Source organism: Malus domestica, chromosome 15 (assembly GCF_042453785.1).
Source record: "Malus domestica chromosome 15, GDT2T_hap1".
NCBI lineage: Eukaryota > Viridiplantae > Streptophyta > Magnoliopsida > Rosales > Rosaceae > Malus > Malus domestica.
Genome location: NC_091675.1, coordinates 55,235,870 through 55,260,123, shown reverse-complemented (window position 1 = coordinate 55,260,123; position 24,254 = coordinate 55,235,870).

Here is a 24,254-nt window from a genome sequence, read left to right as displayed (position 1 = left end):
TGCATAACTAATATCTTTTGCTAGGGTGAAGCCATGATCCTTAGAGTGAATATGTAGTCTTTATTCAATTACTTATGATATCATGCATGCATACTTTGAATTATTAATTACCTTAGCAAAAGAATGCATGCATGATATCATAAGCAATTGAATAAAGACTACATATCAATTGAAGTCCAAGAAAGTAGTTCACTTCTCCAACCAAGCTCAATTCAAACTCATTATTCATCATATCAATGAACTATTTCACAAGAGAATCAGAGGTGGAGCCAACAACAATATCATCCACATACACTTAAGCAATCACAACATGAGACTTCACTTTCTTCACAAACAATGTCTTATCAACAGAGCCACGAGTATAACCATGAGTGAGAAGATGAGAAGACAACTTGTCATACCAAGCACGTGGAGCTTGCTTAAGACCATAAAGAGCATTCCTCAATTTGTACACCTCATCTGGCTTGTGAGAATCCTCGAAGCCCTTTGGTTGTTCCATATAAACTTTTTCATTACAATATCCATGAAGGAATACAGTTTTTACATCCATTTGAAATAGTTTAAACTTTAAATGGCATGCAATAGCATAAAGAAGTCTGACATATTCAAAACGAGCAATAGAAGTGAAGGTTTCATCAAAGTCAACACCATCAAGTTGAGAGTATTATTGAGCAACAAGTCTGCCTTATATCTGATCACATTTCCTGACTCATCAAACTTGTTCTTGTAAATCCATTTTGTGCCCATAACATTAGTATTTGATAGACGATCAACAAGGGACCAGACTTCATTCCTTTCAAACTGATTCAGCTCTTCCTGCTTGGCCAAAATATATTCCTCATCAATTAAGGCATCTTTAACATTGTTGGGCTCAATTTGGGACACGTAGCACACATTGTCAACTTCATCAGCAGTTTGCCTTCGAGTTCTAACACCTTTGCTAATAGGACCCACTATTTCATCATCTCGATAACTTCTGGCCCACTTTAGCTTGTCTTTGAACATGGGATGGGAATCTTGGTTAGCACTAGATTCACTCTCTGTGTCACTTTCTGACAACTCATCTGACTCAACAGAAGCATCACCTTTATCCTTCAAGAGAGAACAAATCAACATTTTCAACATCAAGAGCATGAGGAACAATGGAGTCATCAACTTTGACATTTATGAATTCCATGATAGTATTTGTTCAAAGATTGTAAACTCTATAGGCTCCACTTATGTTGGAGTACCCCAGAAAGATTCCTTCATCACTCTTTGTGTCAAACTTGTTTATGTGTTCCCAACTCTCAAAATGTAGCAAACACTACAAAAAACTCTAAAGTACATCATGTGGAGGAAAAAATAATCAAGAAAATTATGGAGGCGACAAGTGGACTTTTGAGTGAAAGGACAAAATTACCCTCAAGACACATTAGGATTCCCACGCACATACAACGGACAATGATAAATCAATCAAGGAAGAGTCCAAGGTGATCAAAATGGTATTTATTCAAAACACTCTCATCACTCCTCATCAAATCCTCACCCAAAAGGTAACTCCCAATTATTCTATTTAAATTGGCATTGATTACCAAGTTAATTGCAAGATATTATTTCACATAATATCTTGCAATTAATCTCATAAAACCACCATAAGTGGCCGGTCTCTATTCTCCAAATAGGGTTGGCCACACCCCTATATTCTTCACACCAAAATGCAAGTCATTCTTTACCCATAAATTCCTAAACACATTCTCTTTCAAATTCTAACTTTGGCATTGGAGATTTTTTGGCCAAAGCCCCCCCCCCAAATTCACCGTGGGTGCATGAGGCATTTGGCCTTAATCTTAGGTGTTATTATTTTGCAGGTGCATTAGTCAAAGGAGAAAATGGCAGAAATTTGCATCCACACTTCACATTGGCTTTTTACCTCTCCAGAGTTCATACGGAGTCATATCAGTTCCTGGCCTAAGAAACACTCAATTTGAAATGTAACATGCAGTGCTCATAGCTTCGACCCAAAAGTGCTTTGCTAGATTCTTGCTATTCAACGTCACCCTAGTCATCCCAATCAGAACATGATTTTTCTTTTCAACAACCCCATTTTATTAAGGAGTGATAGGAGCAAAAAGTTTGTGTTTGATGTCATTAATAGAAAAAAAATTCATCAAATTGATCATTCTCAAATTCAGTACCATGAGTTATGATTCTGACAAGAGAATGACGACTGGACATAGATTTATTCATCATTACTTTATACACGGTGAAGAACTGTTAAAAATTATCTGATTTTTCCCTCAAGAAACACACTCAAGTATACCTAGAGAAGTCATCCACGATTACAAGAATATACTTCTTCCCACTAATGGAAAATGTTTGGATTAGGTCAACAAGGTCCATATGCACTAATTGTAGAGTCTTGGAAGTTGCAATATCATTCAACCTTTTGTGAGCCACTTTGGTCTGCTTTCCCAACTGACCAGATCCACAAACATAGGAATCAGACACTAAAGGATGAGGTAAACCCCTAACAGCCTCACAATTAGACAACTTTTGAAGATCTTTGAAGTTAACATGGCCAAGTCTTCTATACCACAACACATTATCATCATTAATTACTTTGTTGCACTTTAAGGAATTACCAACCTTTGAAGCATAAAAAATGTAACAATTATCACCAGACCTTGGAAGAACATAATATTCTTTCCATGTTCATACACACCTTTCTTGGAGAAGCAAACTTCATCCGCCACTTCATCACATAATTGGCTAATGCAAATGAGACTTGACTTCAAACCTTCCACATAACTAACATTCTTAAGCTGAGGCAGATGATGAGTAAATATTTTACTATATATTTTACCCTATTCTTAGTTACAATTTATTGGTTTATTTTGGTGAATTTCGATACTTTATTATGGATTTTTAATATAGGACATTCGACTTCCTTTTGAGCATAAAGTAATCAAACAGACGAATTTTGCAGTAATTCCCATTTGAGGATGTTCGTGAGTCTTTCAAGATGATTGTGACAAAATTTCAAAGTTTTCTACCAAAGCCGTTTGACCGTGGTAATGAAATAAAGACCCAGCGAGCAGCTTTCCCACATTGACATTTATGGATGTTTTGGGTATTTTGAAGGTCAAGATGGCATATTTTGAGGAAGATTCCTTTCGAGGATTTGTAGGGGACATCTCTAGCATTCAAAAGAGACCTTTCGAGACTAAATCGAAGTTGATGACTAATTTTTTGAGAAGTCCGAATTTCAGTTTAAATAGGAAACATTTTATTTTCTGTTTTATTATTTTATTATGTTTCCTAGTTTTATTCTATGACTTTTTAAGGTTTTATTTTGTAGTAGTATAAATAAGACTTTTTAGCCGTTAGGGTTAGAAGAGAAAAGAGGAGGAGAGGAGAACGCACACACACTTTAGAGAGTTTTTCAAGTTTATTTTCTAGGTGTTTTGTATCCTTGTTCTTAATAATATTTATTTTATGATTGTTCGTAGCTAGTTTCATTTGCTAGAGCGAGACCACAAGCCTTAGCAAGAATATGTAGTTTCTTTTCAATTTACTTATGATATTATGCATGGATGTTTTGAATTATTAATCACCATTTTAAACTATCTAAGTGTCTTAGTGATTCGCAACCATTAGAATATTTAGAAAAGTAATTAAATGCAATTTTGGTCAGAAGGTTCCCTGAAATTGGCACTGGCTTCTTGTGGTTAATAATTGTAATTTCACTTAGGATGAACATCATGTCTTAAGGGTTGCATAGTTTTTCAAAAGGTTTTCATAAAGTGTTTCATGTTCATATTTGATCCGAACGTCTGGACGGGTTGCATGTTAGATATACATTCTATGTTGGAGATTCCAAGTAGGATATATATTAGGAAAACCTAACCTTTGAAATATACATGGGTAATTCATAAGTAATTGGAAGAACTACATAGAATTGTTAAGGTAAGGGCTGAACCCTTGTGTTTCTTTAAATTCATTTTTTTTTTAAATTGGTTTCTAGTTGATTTATTTAATTGTTTTATTTTAAAATTGGTTTTTATTATTTTAAATTCCAAAATCAACATTTTCCAAACTTTATTTTAAATAATTAATTAATAGTTGATTTTAAATATAAATTATTCATTCAACCCCTGCAGAAAACAACCTTGCTTGAGCCGATTATACTACAATTACCTTGTTCTCTTGCAAGTATTTTTAAGTGTTTTTATTCCTACTTTTGCAGGTGGTAAAAATCCTATCAGCAGACCAGGAATATTAACAACCCCCCTGTGCAGTGATTTGGGACTTATCTCCATTACCAAAAACTACACCACCACCATTGAAAGGTGAAGCAGATAGAAAGGCATCCTTGTCCCCAGACATGTAATGAGAACACCCACTATCAAAATACCACACATTTGGTTTGGTGGCAGAGAGTGCATTGAGAACAACCAAATATTGATTGAAGAATTTCTGAGTCCATTTTGAACAAGGCTTCACACTTCCCAAACTAGATGACTGCACAAGTTGTGCGATTTTTGTTGACTTCATTGACCAGTCGGTCCATCTGATTCTTCAAAGTATCACTTTTGCCAGAGTAGAGTTTCTTGCACTTTGGTCGAATGTGGCCCAATTCACCACATGACGACATATGGGAATTGATAGGAGCATATTTATGCGACTTAGTTAGCTTGTTTTCGTGCATTTATGTTGTCAATTCCTAGTTATTTTAGTATTTTAAGCTATTTTCGTGTGTTTGTAGGTCCAAAGGGCTAAAGTAGCAAGAAAGTGCATTTTGGAGCAGTTTTGGGCTTGGAATGGATAGCACATGCATGGAGCAAAGTGGTTGGACGAAATTAAAGATCTAAAGAAGCTAGGAATGTGCCAAGGAGAGGAAGAAAATAAATAGAAGACCAAGGAAGACAAGGAAACCATCAAGAAAGAGGACAGACTAGTCAAACTTGCCTTATCTTGTCCTTACCTTTCCTAATCCTAAATTACCAAGGATTCAGTCACAAGAAGGGTTCCTAAATACTTTGGGACACTTAATTATATGTTTCTAGAAGACCTAATCCTACCCCAAGGTGGTGCCGTGCCTTTCCCCTTTCCTAAACCCTTTGCCGCATTCCCTTGCTCCTTCCTTGCATTTTTCCCTTCCTTGCCGCACAAGGGGAACCCTTTCCCTTTCTTTTTTGGTTCCTTTCCCTTGTCCCTTGCTTTGCCGCACCGTCTTACCCTTTTCCCTTTGGATTTTGACTTTGACTTAGCCTTTTCCTAGTAGATTTAGAGTTAGAAATCCTAAAACAATAATAAAAACTTACTTAGCCTTTTTCCTTTATTTCTATCGTACCTTAGCCTTTATTCCCTAGGGTTTTTACATACTCTACTATATATATAACTCCTTACCGCACCGCTAAGGTATCCTGGACCATTCTACATATCTTACATCATTCACCACCATTCAACACAACAAAAAACACATCCAAACATCCTTGTGCCGCAACAAAGAGAAGAAGGAAGACCCTTGGAGTGTTTGTTATTCAAGTTTGGATTGCTGGATCATTCTTAGGTGTAATCTATCTTTTGATTTCAATGTTTAAGTTTGTTTATCTTTGTTTTGTGAACATGAGGAGCTAAACCCTTTTTTGCTAGAGGCAATTTCGAAACCATGAACATATTTGCATTATGAATTGATTAATTCTAGTTGTGATTTCATAAAGTGTGAATGCAATTTGCTTAACTGTTTTATTCAAAACTTATTCTTGTATGTTGATTAAAGAGGCCTACTTAGTTTGCATGCTTGAATCTGATGCTAGAATATAAGGGAGTTTCACATAATCGTTACAAACTTATATTCACAAGTAGTGAAGGTTGTAGGTCACAATCGCGTTAAGTTAAATTCCTAACATGAGTATCATGATGTCATAGTTACGAATGTTTTGTCAGTGCTTATGATTTTCATAGAGCTTAATGATCTTTAATTGTATCTTTATTATGATGTGCATGTAGGGGACTATTGAAGAATGATTTGGGTTGATGATGCGTATCCCATCCAATTCAATGACTTAAGGAAAATGTGAGGGTTAATTAGTGATGGCACGGTTAATTTGGGGCATTGTCAGTCATGGTTTATCGAAAAAGCAACTGAAAATTGATTTGTATGCAAGTGTGTCATGTTTGGAGAAGGACCATCTAGCTAGCCCATCATCCATTTAATTCACCAAATTCGTCCAACTTTGTTTAAGCCTTTAATTCACTTGTTTTCATTTTAATTTCGTCCAAAACTCAATCCCCTTTACTTTAGTGTGTCAAATTAGTTAGAATCTGTCTTAGTTTGTGTTTTTAAGTGTTTTGAGTCAAGTTAAAATCAATTTTCGTTCAAAGTCATTCCTAGTGTCTAGTTTGAGTCTATTTAGTTGTTTTAAGCTGTTTTGAGTCTTTTAAGTTTGTTTCGAGTCATTAGAGTCTAGTTAAGTGTTTTTAAGTTTGTTTATTAGTTTTTGAGTCAGTTTAGAGTAGATTAGCAATCCCTCCTAATTCCCGGTTTAGAACGATCCCTACTTATCCATACTATAATTGTCAACAAGAAAGTTTAATTTGTGTGTTAAGTTAATTTTCGCATCAGGAATAAATTTAGTCTTTGAACTTGAATTGACTTTAGATGCCACAAGAATATATTCTTTCACAAACTTCGATTTTGTGGTTATTGAGCTTAAGCCACTTTCAACATATCCAAGACCACTTTTGTCACCATGTGGTTTCCCAACACTCAGCATCTTGTCCATTTTTCCCGCTCCAATGGTAAGACAAAATATTTGTCATTTGCCTCATTTAACTCAATTAGTTGTTCCAGTTAGTCTCATGATACATCACATTATTTGCCTTTAATTTGATTCATCAAGTTTTCTTAAGATACCATCAAGCTTTGAACTTGAGCTTCAAGAGCAGCAATAACATCATGTTTCTCATCTTTGTCATTGAAATTAGACTCCTTCTCATTTAGCTCATCGACGTGAGCCTCAAGATAACCAATCTTTTCATCCAAACGAAGAGACTTGTTTTCCTTTTGCAACTCAGCAATCTTCTTAGTCAACTTTATCTTCTCCACTTTTGCAGTACAGGTTTCATCAAAGAGAGTATCATGCTTAATACATAATTCATCATAAGTCATCTCCTCACTGTTATACAGTATAGTATCATCATCACTTGGAGGCACTTCCTACATTTAAGCAACAAAAGCAACATTATTTTCTTCATCATCTGATGACTTATCAGACAAAACAGAATCTTCATCATCATTATCATTACAAGTAGCCATCATTGCTTTTTCATGCTTTTGTCCAAGGAATTTGGTGTTAGCACATTCAGCAGCATGGTGCCCACTTCCCCCACATGCAAAGCATGGGCCAGATATCTTTGACAAGCCCTTGTCTCCTTTGCTAGCAAACCCTATGTGCTTCACTCTAGTAGATTATTTGTCTCGACTGTTTGATGACTCACCAAACCATCTAGAGTATTCCTTTGTTTTTAAGAATTCTTCTAAATTGTTTGACAAACAGAGCAAGATCATCTTTTGAGGCTTGTCTACACACATCACCAACAACCTCACAGTTCTCAACACTTTGAAGAGCCACTTCTTTTCTCTTCTTGGAGTCACTTTCATCCATGTCAAGCTCCATCTCATAAGCGATGAGTTTCCCAACCAATTTTCCTAGCTTGATCTCGTTTAGGTCCTGAAACTCTTGAATGGCAACCTTTTTTGCATGATCTCTTGGGCAAACATCTCAAAATCTTTTGAACAACGGTTGTTTCATCAATAGGCTTCCCTAACCCCAAGGTTTCATTTGTTAACATTTCAACTTTATCGTAAAAGATCGAGAAAAATCTCAGACTCGAGCATTCTCAAATCCATAAATCTTGAAAGGGTCATCTGGAGCTTTAGATCTCTCACTAGCTTGTCACCTTCATGAAGTATTCTGAGCTTGTAATGAACATAAACAAACTGATTAGACGAAATGGTAGAAACAATAGCATTTCTTGCTTTCCTATTTGCCATGGTAGAAGTAATTTCTCCTTTATTTCATTCACCTTTGTGCTTAACCACAGATTCATCATTAACATTTCTTGATGGTGCCCTCCATTCCGGGGTAAGATCGTCAACTGCAACTAAGTCTTGAGCTTTTAAAAAGATTTGAAACTTTTCACTACATGCAACATAACTAGTTCCATCAAAGTATAGAGGAGAATTGCAAGAAACAAAAGCATGTTCACGATCCATGATGCGATTCCACCTAATATCAGTCTCTCATATATCACTCTATGTATATTTAGAGCAATGCTCTGACAACAACTAAAATTGGTACCAGGCAGAATATCCTGTAATTTAAAATTTGATATGCTTGACTGACTAGTCAACGTAACGAGTCGACTAAGATCATATTTGTTAGTTTACCAACACCAAACATAAACAATTATACCTGATTTACTAATGTAACCCTAGTTAACAAAGATTCTGTTCAGTGCACATTTAAACTTTGTAAAACTTAGTTGAAAACACATATCTATTTGCTAACCCTAGAGTCAATGAGTTACATGCAAATCAACAAGATATGTGAACAAGAATAACAATAATCAACAGAAAGAATTTTTGGCCAAAAAAACCCACATCTGAATTAAAAAACTGGAGACACACCATTAAGTCCAATCCACTAGTATAAACAAGGTTTATACAAAGACCACATAAGCTCAATTTATAGATCCCTATCTACGGAGCACCTTTACCTTTGTGCAACCTTACCTTACACGAGATGAACTCCTTCAGTCTTCATGAAGTGGTAACTCCTCCTGAGCTCTTCACTTTGTGGCACCAAGAGCCAACATAACCAATGCAGATGATATGACAATGATGGTTATGTGAAATCTGGATTCCATGACCAGTTAGTTTCTCCAGTCAAACATTTGAAGGAAGAAACTGATGAGAATCCTAAAAACATGACTATATAAGGATTTGAAACATAATGCAAGACCATGAAAATAGTGCAAACTTACTTCATAATGATTGGTGTTTAATGAATGAAGAAGATTTGGCAGTTAGGGTTTCATAAATAGAGAAAAGGCAAGCTTAAATCCACAAGAGGAATTTTATGCGGAAGTGCCTTAGCCAAGCTAGCTAAGTGTAGTCCGATCAGAAACACTCAAGTCTGACACATAGGTTCTGACAATAAGAGTCTAAAGATGTTTCCAACTCACATGCAAGCAACCAAGTCCCTAACGAACTTTCATTTAAGATTCACTAGGGATGGATGTACAATTCAGATTGAGAATGAAGCCTCTTCTAAGTTACACATTCTCTATTAAAACTCTTTGTCCTAAAATGGGGCTAAGGTGAAAGAACAAACGGAATCAACAAACAAGACGACTCAAACACGTCAGATTGACATTAAAATCTGGTCATTCCAAGTATGATTCAACACTTTCTCATCCTTAATCTGATTATTGCATTACTACAAGTGTAGGGTAAAAGGTTTCTTAAGGGTTTTAGACCCAGTGACGGAGTAAGGTGATACTCCAATTATCGTAGTGAAAATCTTTATAAATACTAAATTTGAGCTGTGACTTTTTTCGAATCAACGATACTTATTTGGGGGGGGGGGGCTTCAAGCTTTGTCGCAATCTACAGGCTTGCTCGTGTTTCAACTCAGTATTCTTTACTTTGAAGTTAGCTTACTTTGGAAAGATTGACGAATTAAACTATAGTCCGCGATTAAGAAGCAAATAAAAAAAAGTTCCAAGTATTGTACTCTAACATGCTTAATGACTTGAGTAAAATAAACTTAGTAAAATATTTCCTAAGGCATCTAAGTCCTTCCATAAATATATACGAACATTTTGCCTCGCATCCAACTCTTCAGCTATGCATCAAGAACTCCGATCAAGGGTATACAATATGGTTCGAAACTCCAAAAGACTGAATCTTTGAAAGACAAACATGCAAAACTAGTCGGACTTGGTTAGCTCCGAATTACGCAAGTCCTTCGAAGGCCATTTTGGAAAAGTTATCCTGAGATGATTTACATGTGGTTCGTTGGTAATTATCCATCTTTGAAGCGAAGCGCACTCTTTGAAGTATAGTTAGGGGCAAATATGGGACTATGATTTTCTGGGACCGTGATTTTCTGGGCCCAGGACACGAGGCAAGAAGAATTAGAATACTCATGGTTCTTGAAGCACAGTTGGGCAAGCTAGGCTTAGGCCTATTTAAAAATTACTTGCCTCCCAAGTAAAGAAACCTTAATTCAAGTCAAATTAGGATATTTAGGGATTAGGCAACATAATCATGATCCTAAGAGGATTGGGTACCTTATCCTAGATTTCCTCCTAAATAGTCTCTCTATTTGATGAGGATTATTTTCCCTACAAAGGCTCTCAATATCTCTCTCTCTCTCAGACTTCTTTCTAAGTCTAATATTCTCTACAATACACATATGCCAAACAGAGGTCCCTACACTGCCGTCTACACATAGACACATCCATGGAGAACTCATCTCTTTAACTACCCGCCATAGGCTATTCATCAAGGATGATTCACACCATTTTTATTAGAACAATACCCGTGGTTTGATTCTCCTTCCCAGATATATGTAGGCAGTCATATTCAGATTCAACCACACCCCAGAATCAATCCCATTCTCCTCTCATTAGAGATCATGGGCTTGTCCGACAGGATTTCGCCTCCGTCCACGGATGTTCATGAATTTAGTTCCAACATATATGATATCTTTACGACCTTTTTTTTTAAAAGAAAAAATCGATTAAAATAAATTTTCAAATTTTATAATTGGTGCATTAAGGGGATAAACACAATAAAATAATTTAAAATTTAATTGACAACACATTTTCTCATATGTCAAATTTGACAGCAAAAAATTCATATGTTAATCCACGGGTTGGCATATTGGTTGCAACTTCTTCCTACGTTCAAATTTGATTGCGCGCCATTCACTTAGGATTTGATATCTCCTTTGAAGATGGTCTTAAAATTTTTGATTAAAGTCATATGACTTATTTCCACATTAGCATTTTATTATAAATAAGAATTTAATTGAATGTTTAACTCCTTTATTTCAAATAACTAATTATTATCCTAATTAATTACCTTTTCAATACAACTAAATTCTTAAATCTTTTGTTCATTTTTTTAATCAACCAAAAAACTTATAAATTAATAACTGGGAAAAATATATTTATATTGCGTATCCATATATAAGTGGGCACAATATTTCTCTATTCATGTTATGTACCTATGTTTATAAGTGGTTATAATATTTTATGTTTATATTATGTACCCATATTACTTAGCCATATGTTTTTTTTTTCTGTCATAGAATGTATCCGTATGCTAGTAAATATTGTACCCACTTATAGACATAGGTACATAACATGAACCCACGTGAGGTTTACTTATATGTTTTTTTTTTTTTTTCTGTCATATAATAAACCTCATAGATATCCATGTACGGTTTAATTCTTTGAAGATGTACCCATGTTACTTGGTACATTTTTTTTTGTTTAGAGAATGTACCCATGTTTTTTTATTTGAAGAATACCAATGTTTTGTGGTACATTATTTTTTCGTTGATTTGATGAATGTATTCATAGTTTTTTTTTTTTTTAACAAACAATATTATCTACAATAATGGGGTAAGAAGTGGGCTAAGCATCACAATATGCCAATATAATAATGTGATTCAAATTTGCCTTTAGCAAAATCGAATCGAAGACCTTGCACTTACAAGTGAAGAAGAATATCATTAGACTATAGTTATATATATGTATACACTAATTTTACACGTACATACTTTTTTTATGACAAACCATAATTTTGTATTGATTTTTAAATTTTCGACCGGCGTTCTAGCCGATTGGTTAATTGCGCTAGCATTATTCCTCAAGGTTCTCGTTTTAAGGCTGATATTGATGATGGTGAAGATTAGGATGATGAGGATTTTTAAGAGTTTAATCTATCTTTAATATTTTCAATCTGAAATTATGAGTTTCTTTATTTCTAAATATAGGTAATTGGAATTATAAAATTAAAAATTAAAAAGTATCATACATTAATCCTAATTTGCTGAGGTGTATATAAATCCAGACTTTGATCAAAAGATAAAAACCAATAAGGCTTCAATTAAAAAACATTGAAAACTCGTATCCAAATATGCCTTTAATTAATTTTATAATATACTAGGATGTTTATTATTTTTAAAATACAAGTCCATGATTAATATAGAAATTGTAAATAAAATGTATTCAAAACTTAAAACAAAAAAACAAAAAAGTTTAGTAAATAACTGTACAAAATTATAATATTTCAATTATTTTATCAAAATAAGTTCAAATTGAAAATTAAGAACTTAAAAAAATTCAAAATTCAATATATACTAAAACCCAAAACAAAGTGTTTCACTATTCATAATCACAGTGTGCTTCCTGTTTTGCCCCTGCCAAATTTGTGTTATTACTTCTCCTGCCACTGTCTCAGAAAAAATATATATATTTTTTCTTTCTTCCTTCTCTCTTCCCTCTACCTGTTCTTCGACTCACCTTCAAACAAAAAACCCAAAATTCACCATTTTCAGATGTGTTCCAGTGGAGGCCAGCCTGCAACCACAACTATTCAACTCAGGACAATCCCAACAACAACATTCGAGCTTTGCATGCTCGAACCTACCCATCAATCGAAGAGTTCCATAAGCCCAGCTTGCGGTGGTTTTTTTCTGACGAAAATTAGAGTTTTTTTTTGGGCCAATTTCAGGCCTTTCTGAACTTTTATGGGTCCGGCGAGGGTAATTACTATACACCCTCAAATTAAATTAGCTTCTAATCGGAGTCTCTGTTTTCTAGCAAATACCCATTTTCGCAATTCTTTTCTTGATTTTTGCATACCTCTTTCTCAATTGAGTTTTTTTGTTTTGTTTTTTGATCATTTTTTTCGTCAATGTTGATTTTGAAATTCAGTTTGAAGTTCAATTTTTTATGGGGTAATGTTTACTATCCCATTTAATTCTATATTTTTTGGTGGATTTTTTATGACTAAATTTTTTATCTTTTCGTTTTGCAGTAGGCATTGAAGTTGGGTGGATGAAATCCCTTTTCCTCCTCAGATCAAAACACCAAGCCTCTATCTCTTCTAGGTCAAGGTAAAGCCATCATCTTTCACATGCTAATTAATTGCATATCTGGGGTTAATTAGCAATGTAAATTGAAAATTTATTTATGGGTAAATTGGGGTTATCACAGGAATTACCGACTTTTTCTTCAAATAGTTCACAACACATGGGGTTTACTTGGACCCTGAAATTGTGTCACATCTTCAAGAATGGAAGACCTAATAGGCAAATGAACCTGCAGAAGATGATGACTTCTTTGATGCTCTTATTTCTGGTAAAGTTTCTATCTATATCTATCATATTTCATTTGGTTAATAGCCTAATACCAATTTGATAAACATGTGTCAGGCCAAATGGTCAAGGTATTAGTTCATTGATCAAATTATGCGTTGCATGTAGCCCCCTGTTGAGAAATTCATTAGGGTTGTGGTGATCAAGGAGATCAAAGGGTCATAATATGGAGTGCAGATTGAGAGTGCTGTGAAGGATATATTGGCAGCTGCTGACAAATATGAGGAAGAGGAGGAGGAGTCCTTGGAAAAAGTTGTTGAGTTCTTTCAATCAAAGTGCTTCAAGAAGGATTTCATCTATCACATTCCATTTTCCTGCCATTTTTGCCGCTGCCGAGGTAAAGAATCATCTTAATCAAAGGGTAGAAAGTAAAAAGTAACAATATTGTTGAACAACGTAAAGTCCACATAGAAAACTTGACAAAATAATGTATGATATATAAGTGTGCGATGGGTGGTTCCACCACTGAGACATTTTGTGATGAAATCTCACATGTGTTATGCTAATAGGTTGTTAAACTTAACTGCACATTGAAAGAGATATCAGTGTTGATTAGTAATTAGTTGCTGACCTAACTCTGATATCTTTTACAAACATTGTTACTAGCTATTGTGTAATTTGTAAGTAAACTTTTGTGTTTATGCAGATTGTGTTTACACATATGTTCAAAATCATTTACAACTCCATTTACACATATATGTACAACCATCATTAAAATTCTATATCATATGTATACTAATCAGCATTCCCAAGACCCATCAATAGGGAAAGCATTGGGGTCATATATAGGGCAAATTGTGACAATTTGAGCTTATACTTGGTCTTGGACAATTCAGAATTGTTTGTGTTTTGAAATTAAAACTTATAATTAAAAGATTGTTATGTTGTCATTGTACATGGTTATTAATACCAAATGATATAACCAATCAACGTGGTTAGATTTTGTTTCGATTTTGATAATTACCCATATGAAATTTTGTTTTATTTAATTTAATCTGTAATTTTTGTAAAGTATGCAGACGAGTTCAAAGTCAAGAGGGGTAAGCATAGATCAAGCTTATGTATCTCAATCTGATTGTTTGTAGATTTCATACATTTTTTTAATAAGACTATCTATCAAATCTTTTGTATGTAATACACATCAAGTATTAACCTTTGTATGTAAATAGCATGTAATACATATCAAGTATTATCCTTTGTATGTAATACACATCAAGTATTAACCTTTGTATGTAAATAGCATGTAATACATATCAAGTATTATCTTTTGTATGTAATACACATCAAGTATGGTTTTTTATCCCGCGGCATCACGCGGGGCATTCGTGACTAGTGCATTCTAATTTCTATCCAAGTTTTTTGAAGTTTTTGAATTCGAAAATTTTCTAGTTTAGATCACAAATTTTTCATGCCGAAATCTGAAATTTCAATCCAACTTGCATACTTAACTACAAACAGTGGCGAAGCCAGGATTTCTCGGGGGGAGGGGCGAATTTAAAACAGTGCAAGGTTAAAAAAAAAGCAACAACTAAATCTTTGTATATAATAATGTCTTCCATAATTAATCAATAAAAACAAATTACAATTGTTGTCGACGAGGTTTCATGTCATGAAAACGTCGCATAATAGGCTCATTATCAATAAAAGCAAATACATCTCTCTCAATGTAAACAACCATGCTATCACTCAACCATTGATCTCCCATTTTATTACGCAATGGTGTTTTCACAATCTTCATAGCAGAAAAAGCTCTCTCCACCGAAGCGGTTGCAACCGGTAACACCAAAGCCAATGTAAGAAGCTTATACACTAACATATAGCTTTCACACCTCCTAGTCTTCACTAACTCTTTTGCAAGATCACTGATTCCTCTCAATGATGAAAACTCACTATGCATCTTCATATCTTGAATGTAATTGTCAAGTTGAATTGGAAGATTCATGAGGTCCATACGATCAAAATCTTGAGGATAAAGTTGGGCTAAACGAACAATTTTTTCTTTGTCAAAAGATGCAAAATTATTCACTGGACTCAAACATGCCATACAAAGAAGCAACTCGGTGTTTACCTCATTGAAGCGATCATTCAATTCCTTTAGTTGCATATCAAGGACTTGAAAATAGAGGTCTACACGATAGTAATGGAAGTTTGTGATTTTTGGAGCTTTACGCCTTGATTTTCCAGGTACGAAATGCAAATCCTCCATGTTAGGAATGACAATATCATGCTCCTCACAAAACTTTTCTACATCATGCAACAAGTCCCCAAAGTCATCATCTCTCAAGGATTGTAGTCTTTGCTTGCATACTTCCACTAACCCCATCGCATTCACAATATCTTGATCTTTCTTTTGCAATGCTTGTGATAACTCATTTGTAATTCCCAATATAAGTCTCATCAAGAAAAGGTGAAACACAAAATCAAAAGTTTGTATGTCTTTGAATAACCCAGTAGCTTCACCGAGATTATCTTGGTTGCGATCACTTTTAATCCATTCAACCACCTCCACCACGGCTTCAAACATAACAATAATACTAACTATAGTACCATAATGCGAGTTCCACCGTGTATCACATGGACGCATGAGGCTACTTTCTTGATTTAACCCTTTACCCGTTTCAAGATTACCAAGATGAAGAGCTTTTTGAATTTGTTCTTGTTGTTTCTCTCTCAATGCATCACGACGCTTGCATGAAGATCCAATAAGATTCACCAATCTATTAGCATTGATGAAGAAATTGGCAACATCCTCATTTTCCTTTGCCACAAATACAAGAGCTAGTTGGAGTTGGTGTGCAAAACAATGAATATAAAATGCTTGAGGGTATTTGTTCAAAATCTTTGTTTTAAGACCATTTAACTCACCTCTCATATTACTAGCTCCATCATAGCCTTGTCCTCGTAACTTGGACATACTCAAATTTGTTGTAGCAAACAATCTCTCAATAGCCTCTTCAAGTGAGCTACTAGTTGTAGAGGAGACATGTTGAACACCCAAAAACTTTTCAATTGCTTCTCCTTTTTTGTTCACATAACGCAATACCACCGCCATTTGCTCTTTATTGGAAGCATCACGTGATCCATCAACCAAAAGAGAAAAAAATGTACCTTCCATATCTTTAGTGATTGCATTAATAGTTTCAATAGCACAAGCACGAACAAGATCCTTTTGAATATCGGAAGAAGTATACTTGAGATTCTTGGGAGCATTCTCAAACACAACCTTTCTAACTTTCTCATTATGATCGGCAAGAAATTGCATAAGCTCTATATAATTACCCCTATTGCTCGATTTCAAAGATTCATCGTGCCCACGAAAAGCCAAACCTTGTCGCAACAACCATCTTGTGCAATCAAGTGCTCCACTCAATAAAGTATGATAATTAACGCGAGCTTCATCAGTTTGCTTGATCACAAATGTTTCAATGTGTTGTTTTTGTGTCATCAAGTCTTTAGCTTGTTGCATAGCTTTATTGTGAAGACTTCCAACACCTCCCTCGTGGACTCGAAAATTTTCGGGTCCTTTCCTCCAATTTGTAAACCCTTTTGTAGTGAAGACATCACTTCCACTACCACCCGCTTTATCAAAATCACATTTAAAAAGATAGCAATAACGGCAAAATGCAGCATCTTTTACTATACTATACTCCAACCACTTAAAATTATCAAACCAACCTATAATAAAACATCGATTGTCGCTAGCTTTCCTTGGCATGATGTGAGACTTAGGTTGACAAGGTTCCTTTTGAAGGTAGTATCTACGAATTGCTTCACGACAATTGAGTGGATAATCAAGCATTCGACGTCTCAGTCCAGGGTCTGCCGGAAGATTAGCTAATATTTCATCCAACTCAGTAATCTCACTTTGTTGTGCACTACTCGGAATACTAGAAGGAGGAGGAGGACTACCCGGAATATTTGAAGGAAGAGGAGGACTATCCGGAATATTTGGAGAAGGATTTAAGCACTGTTTCTTATAATATCGTTCCATTACGTAACTGTATAACGAAAGAAAAAAAAATATATCTTAGACTCTTAGTCCTAGAGTAGACTACAAATTTAATTAATCAGTACCAACAATCATATCATATGAATAATCAATTTTTATTCTACAGTAGAGTATGTAGACTACGAATGTAATTAATAAGTACCAACAATGCATTTGAATGAGGGTTTTAGTTAGTTGAATTGGGGTTCATTATGTTAATGTAAATATAATATATCAGTCCTCTTTTTATGTACTTCAAAAAAAAAATCAATAATCATAGTATTCATATGAATAATCTATAATCAATAATCATATAATGTATAACCCTATAATCCTACATCAATTAAACAAAAATTTATATTCAATAATCAATTAGGGTTTGAAATAAATTTAATTTTTTACCTTAATTGGAATTTGGAATGGCTGTGCAGATGTGCTTGCAGTTGCAGTCTTGCAGACTGATGTGTCTGCCAATTGGAAAGTGAAATTTGCTACAGGCAGAAGGTTTTGTCGTGTGGGGTGGGGAAAAGGGGGGAAAAGGTGGGGTGGGGGACTGACGGGATGGGATATGGGGAATAGGGTTAAGGGGTTTTTAATTTGAAATAGAATTGAGATGGGGATGGATGGGGACCAGTGGTCCCCCGTTTATATATATATTTTTTTTTCATTCAATCAAAACGACGTCGTTTACCAAAAAAATTTAATTTTTTTTTACCAGGCCCAAAACGACGTCGTTTTGGCCTGGATTTTAAAATTTTAAAAAAATCCCTCCCGGTCGTCTTCCCCGAGAGCAATCTGTTTCTGGTTTCAGAAATGGTGCTCCCCAGTTTCCGGCCGAACTAGGGGGGTTCAAGCGTCGCTCCTGCCTTTGTTTTCTGGCGAGCGGAGGGGCGAACGCCCCCCTTCGCTCCTACGTAGCTTCGTCTCTGACTACAAAACTATTAGATATAACTCTGATGGTGATATGGAAGTGGTTAATTAAGACCATTTCTCTTCAACTCACTGCATCAAATGGTCAAACCTTCTCTCCTTGTAATTAGATGAATTTAGTTTAAAGACTAATGCTAGGTAGACAAATTTTTTTAACCAAATTTGCAAATCATATGATGTGTCACCGATAGAAAATAAGCGCGTTAATCAACACTTAAATAATAATTCAATCATCAACAACCTTATCATATATTTTACAAATTTTAGTCTAAATAGTTGATCTTCCTAATAGTTTCGAGTAAATCTTATGGTTTGTATTAATAAAAAGAAAAAGAAAAAGGGGATTTGCATGAGTACCACATGAACTTACAAGTATGTAAGCCAATATCACTTGAATTTTCAATTTTTTTTTTACCACTTAAATTCTTTTAATTGTTGAAATCTACCACCTATGTTACTTTTCATCAACTTTTCCGTTAAAACATGTCACACACCCCTCACGTGGAGGGATATTTTTGTCAACTCACTTCCTATGGCTCACTAGAATCAACTTGTACAAAGACAAAATACATTATTTTTAGCAGCGTTAGAGTCAAGTCATGAAGAGAAAGGGAGAAGTTGATTTCGAGTCTGATTTTGTCAAGGGTTGTTGAAGAATTGAAGTGAAAATTGATTGCTGGGATCCATATCTACATTAAGTGATAGAGATGGAGGATAGTGAGTTCAAATTTGCGTAGAAATTTGTGCTTGTTTTTAACCTTTAAGAAATGACAAATATCATGCGTAGAAATTATGCAAAAATCTAGTCTTTCATTTACAATGAGTTTTAAAGATTTTTTTGGTAGGTTAGCAAGTAGGTGTGTTGTTCATATTAATTTATTAAAATATTAATTTTTCAAATGCTTATGGAGAGACTTACCGAACTGGAACTGTACAAAACCCCAATTTTGGCGCCATATTGACTTAGGAAGTATTACTTTGGAGCCAATTGGATTATGGTCAACCCCATGAAGTTAATTGTTGAAAATATCTCTACATGTGACATGTTTTAACGGCAAAATGGATAGAAAGTTATGTAAGTTATAAATTCCATTAATTAGGGCTAGTTTGGGGTTGTAGTAGGGATGGGTTAAAAAAACTGAAGGAAAAAAAAAAACCAAACATAAAAGAAAAAATTGAACCGAACCCAACTTAATTGATCTGGTTTCGATTTTAGAGGTTTGGAAACCGAACCAAACCAAACTGAACCAAATCCTTTCACACTTAATTACACACGACATTATTTGAAATCCAGAGAGTCTAGATAAAAAAAACACAGACACCTACATTTGTTTCTTTTTTTTTTTCCCTTTTTTTTATGAACCTTAGTTCATTTGTTTTTTTAGTCTGACTTAGTCATTGTTTTTGTTTTTTATGTGAAACTTCTGTTACAGGGACTTGTAGTTGGTAACTTCATTTGGAAAAAAAGCCATGAAGGGTTTAAGACTTGTAGTTATAGTTGCAAGTCAGTTTATTGAGATGGATTATTAGATTATTAGTACACCAATGTAAGCCTCCTGTTTAAATATATGATATTGTATATGTACAATTATCTTCTCACTTTTTCAGTTTTCTTATTATTAGTCTACCAATGCAAGCCTTTTTCTAAAATTCATATTAAAAAAAAAAGGTTTTATAAAATAAAAATAACTAGAACCGAACTAAACATAACCAAACCGAATAAAACCGGAAGAAAATCATACCAAACTAAACCAAACCGAAATTTTGGTTTGGTTTCCGTTTTGGTAGAAAATCGAACCAAATGAAATCGAACTGACCCCTAGGTTGTAGTGCTTTAAAAAAACAACTTATTAAAGATCTAGAATATTAAATGTGTTATTCACTTTGACAATTATTATATCACACTAAAATATCATATTCTTTTCAGTCATTTAACATATTCACAACAATTTTATATAAAAAAATTATCAAATACTTATACACTGTTTTTCTTGTTAAAAGCACTTTTACAAAAAATAAAAAAAATACCAAACACAACAACTTTATTTTACTACTATTTATTCTTATAACACAACAGAAGCAATTTTTTAAATAGTACAATAATACCAAACTAGCTCTTAAGATAAATAAAAAAAGGCTTATTAGTCGAAATGCCCCCTGAAACTGCCATTGAGTCTCAATTTACTCCATGAAACCGGTTTTGTCTCACTTTGCCTCCTGAAACTGATATTTTCAACCTTTTGTCTCACTTTACCCACTTTTGTTAATGGATTGTTAAATTTAAGGGTATTTTGGACATTTCAGTTTTTATACATTTATTTACCTCTAACCACACACTAAACAAGTCTCAGTTTTATTTTTGACAATTCTAATTCAAACGCATAAATTTTGGGCATTTTTAAAACAAATTATTCAATCAATAGAAAAATTCCAAGCAACAAAATCATTGTATCAACCAAAACTTACATTTGTTCGTAGAGTCGTTTCACTTGCAAGACATCCATGTATTGGCTCAAAACTTTGCAATCGAAAAATATGGATAATTTTGAGAATATTTTATTCTTACCGAATAGGTCCAGAACCTTATTTAAATTGTTTAAGTTCTTGTCATGTAATAAAAAAAATTGAATTTGGTCAAGTGAATAAATGGGTAGAGCCCTACTACGGTTCCAATGATAGGGAAACAAAAAGGTAGTTCATCTTCCATTCCAAAAATTGTTAAAAAAAACAAAAATCATCTTTTTGACCTTGCTTTTCATTGGATCGTTATAAGGGGCTCGTAGCTTAGATTTGTGCCAAGGTTTAAGACAAAAGGGAAATAGGATCTTGATCTGAATGCCGTCTGTTAACCAGTTTTTTGGAAATTCCTTTTCTGATAATTGAACACCGTTATAGGTACATTTAACATGCATTTCTTTATTTCAATCATTTACAACAAAATCATTATACCATTCAGCTATCATATCCAAAAGATTTCCCAAACCAAAAAAATATTGGGTTCTTTAGATATAGACCCTTGCAACTCTTATTCCCTAGATAAAAACCCATTTAATTCTAAACATCCAAATAAAACCCAATTATAATGAACAAATAATTATTGCACATACTATTACCCCTAAAGTAGTACTATATACTTTTGACGTATGTGTGTCTATATATATATATATATAGTACTTGACACACCCCGTCCCGAAGGAGGGCATGCTGGCCGTCACGTGAGAGTGACGTAACCATTTGCACAGTACGGAAGCTTTAAGATACAATTTATAAGTTGATACACCCGAAGGTGCGTCCTAATTTGGTCCATTCTGTCAGAACACCGTCGAATTCCTCGTAGTCACCACACCTTTGTGATTCCTGAACCTGGAGGGGCGCAAAACCAAAATTGAGTGGGTCAGTAAAACAATTCTTTTTCCAAATCCAAACATTTCTCAAAACGTTGTAACCCCTCTCCGTAAAACCTGTATACTTTCCCAGAAATGTAAAATATAAATATACATATATATTCTCAAGACTTCAAGTCGTTAACTCAACATTTTCATAACAATTATGCCATGCCACATCATCTCAACATTTCTCATATTAATTATGCCATGCCACATCATCTCAACAGTAATAAGGTATGAATGCATCAACATAATCATATCAGGTGCAAGAAAGTAATCAACCGTAGGCCCTCTAATAGCCCTGTACGGTTGAACCTAGAGCTCAAAATCTATCATTATCACTCTACCGGAGTCACCTCTGTGACCCGTCCGGCCTTCTGCACGCAAGTTACGCTCTAGTGCTTCTCATAAATCATCTGTGCACATAATCTAAGGTCACCCACCAGTCGGAATCTCACTAACACTCTCGCGACTGGTCTGTCGTACCCACTCCGCGTGGACTGTACGACTAGCATCTACTTGGATCCAAGGCGAGCGTGCGATGCGGTGAATACTATAAGCACTAAACCATGGTGCAGGATTTGAGCTCAATATATATCATCATCATCATAACAGTAATTAAATACTCATCTGTGCGTCCACCGCACCATTTCATACATATGCATCATAAATCAATTCTTACCTGTGCGTCCACCGCACCAATTCATACATATGCATCATAAATCAATTCTTACATGTGCGTCCACCGCACCAATTCATACATATGCATCATAAATCAATTCTTACATGTGCGTCCACCGCACCAATTCATACATATGCATCATATATTAATTCATGCATGGCATTTCAACTCACATTTCTATATACTTTTCATATCAATTCTATGCATGGTATTTCACTTCCCGTTTTTCCACATAACTCATATGCATTTCATTTTAAACATATTTTCATTTCAATTCAATTTCTGGGAAACGTCAAGTATATATATATACGGAAAACAAAACTGCCCACTCACCTGGAGTTCGTCCAACAACTCCCTAGCACCACACATCAAGGCGTCATGACGATCGCCGCCTAGAATAGTAATCAAATCCAGGCTCAGAATTCATATCGATAGAATACATAACTTATATAAAATACGTCACTACGTTGATCGATCCGGAAGATCTGCCACTCAGATTTTAAATCCATAACTTCCAGAGGTCCACATTATACCTCTAGGACAACATCCTAAAATTTCATTACCATCCAACGGTCGGATCTCCGTCAATTTCCAAAACTAAGTGACGGTTAACATTTTATATTATGGACTTACAATTCCAATTCCGGAAGATCCGTAACTCGGATTCCCAATCCGTAAGTTCCAATAATCCTCAAATATTACGTATTACAACGTATCAAAGTTTGGTGACGATCCAACGGTCGGATCATCAATTCACATTTTCACCTAAATGTGAAAATTATAAAACGTTATTTGAACACCTAACCAACAATCCTCAAAACTTTCTCATACGGTGTTCAATTTAGGTATATGAATATACCACAGTGATCTACTCGACGTCACGGACGTCGACATATTTTTAAAATAATTTTATTTTTTATTTTTACTGTAGCACCTTCTTCTTCCTTGGGTCGCCGGACTGGTTTTTCCGGCGGCCGTTTTCCGGGCAGTTTTTTAAATTGCCATAACTTTGTCATTTCTCAACGAAATCAAGTAATTCAAAAACGAAAGTTGTAGCCCTTGAAGAGACAAAGAGAATGGTACCTTGAACAACACCTAGTTCGCCGTGGTTTGGCCGGAAACTGCCTCGAAAGCCTCGGAGGTCGCCGGAAACTGGGTATTTTTCAAATGAGTATAACTTCTTCAATACTCAACGAAATTGAGTGAAACAAAAAGGAAAGTTGTAGTACTTGACGAGACGAAGAGATTGATACCTACCTCGACTCCTAACTCGCCGAGGATTCGCCGGAAAACTCCTCGAAAGCTCCGGCCAAACTTTGAACTTGTCGATCTCCGTGTTCTTACGTCCAAAAACTTCCAACGAAGCACTCCGAGCTTCCTTGGGACCTCACTAAGCTCGCTGTGATCTTGTTTTAGCCTAAATCGTAACCATTTAAAAGATCATGAACAGTACCATTTCACGAGTACTTTGAAAACTAGGGTTTTCCGAAGTAGAACTTACCTGAAATTGATGTCTACGTGATCGTGGAAGTTCCAGGAGTCCAAATGTGGTCTTAACTTGGACGTTGGTATAGGTTTTAGGTGGTTTTGGTGGTTGCCCGTGCGTTCGAGAAGAAAAGAGAGAGTGAGAGTTTCTGAGGAAGAGCTAAGGAAGAGAGAGAGAGTGACTGAGGAGATGAGAGAGAGACAACAAACGGGAAATGGGGAGGGATTTAGGGTGTAGGACCCTACCTAAAGTCCAAACACAAAATTATTAGTCCAAGTTTAAGTTTAATTAACAATAACTTAGGAATTTTAGGTAAAACCAATACCAAAATTACGCA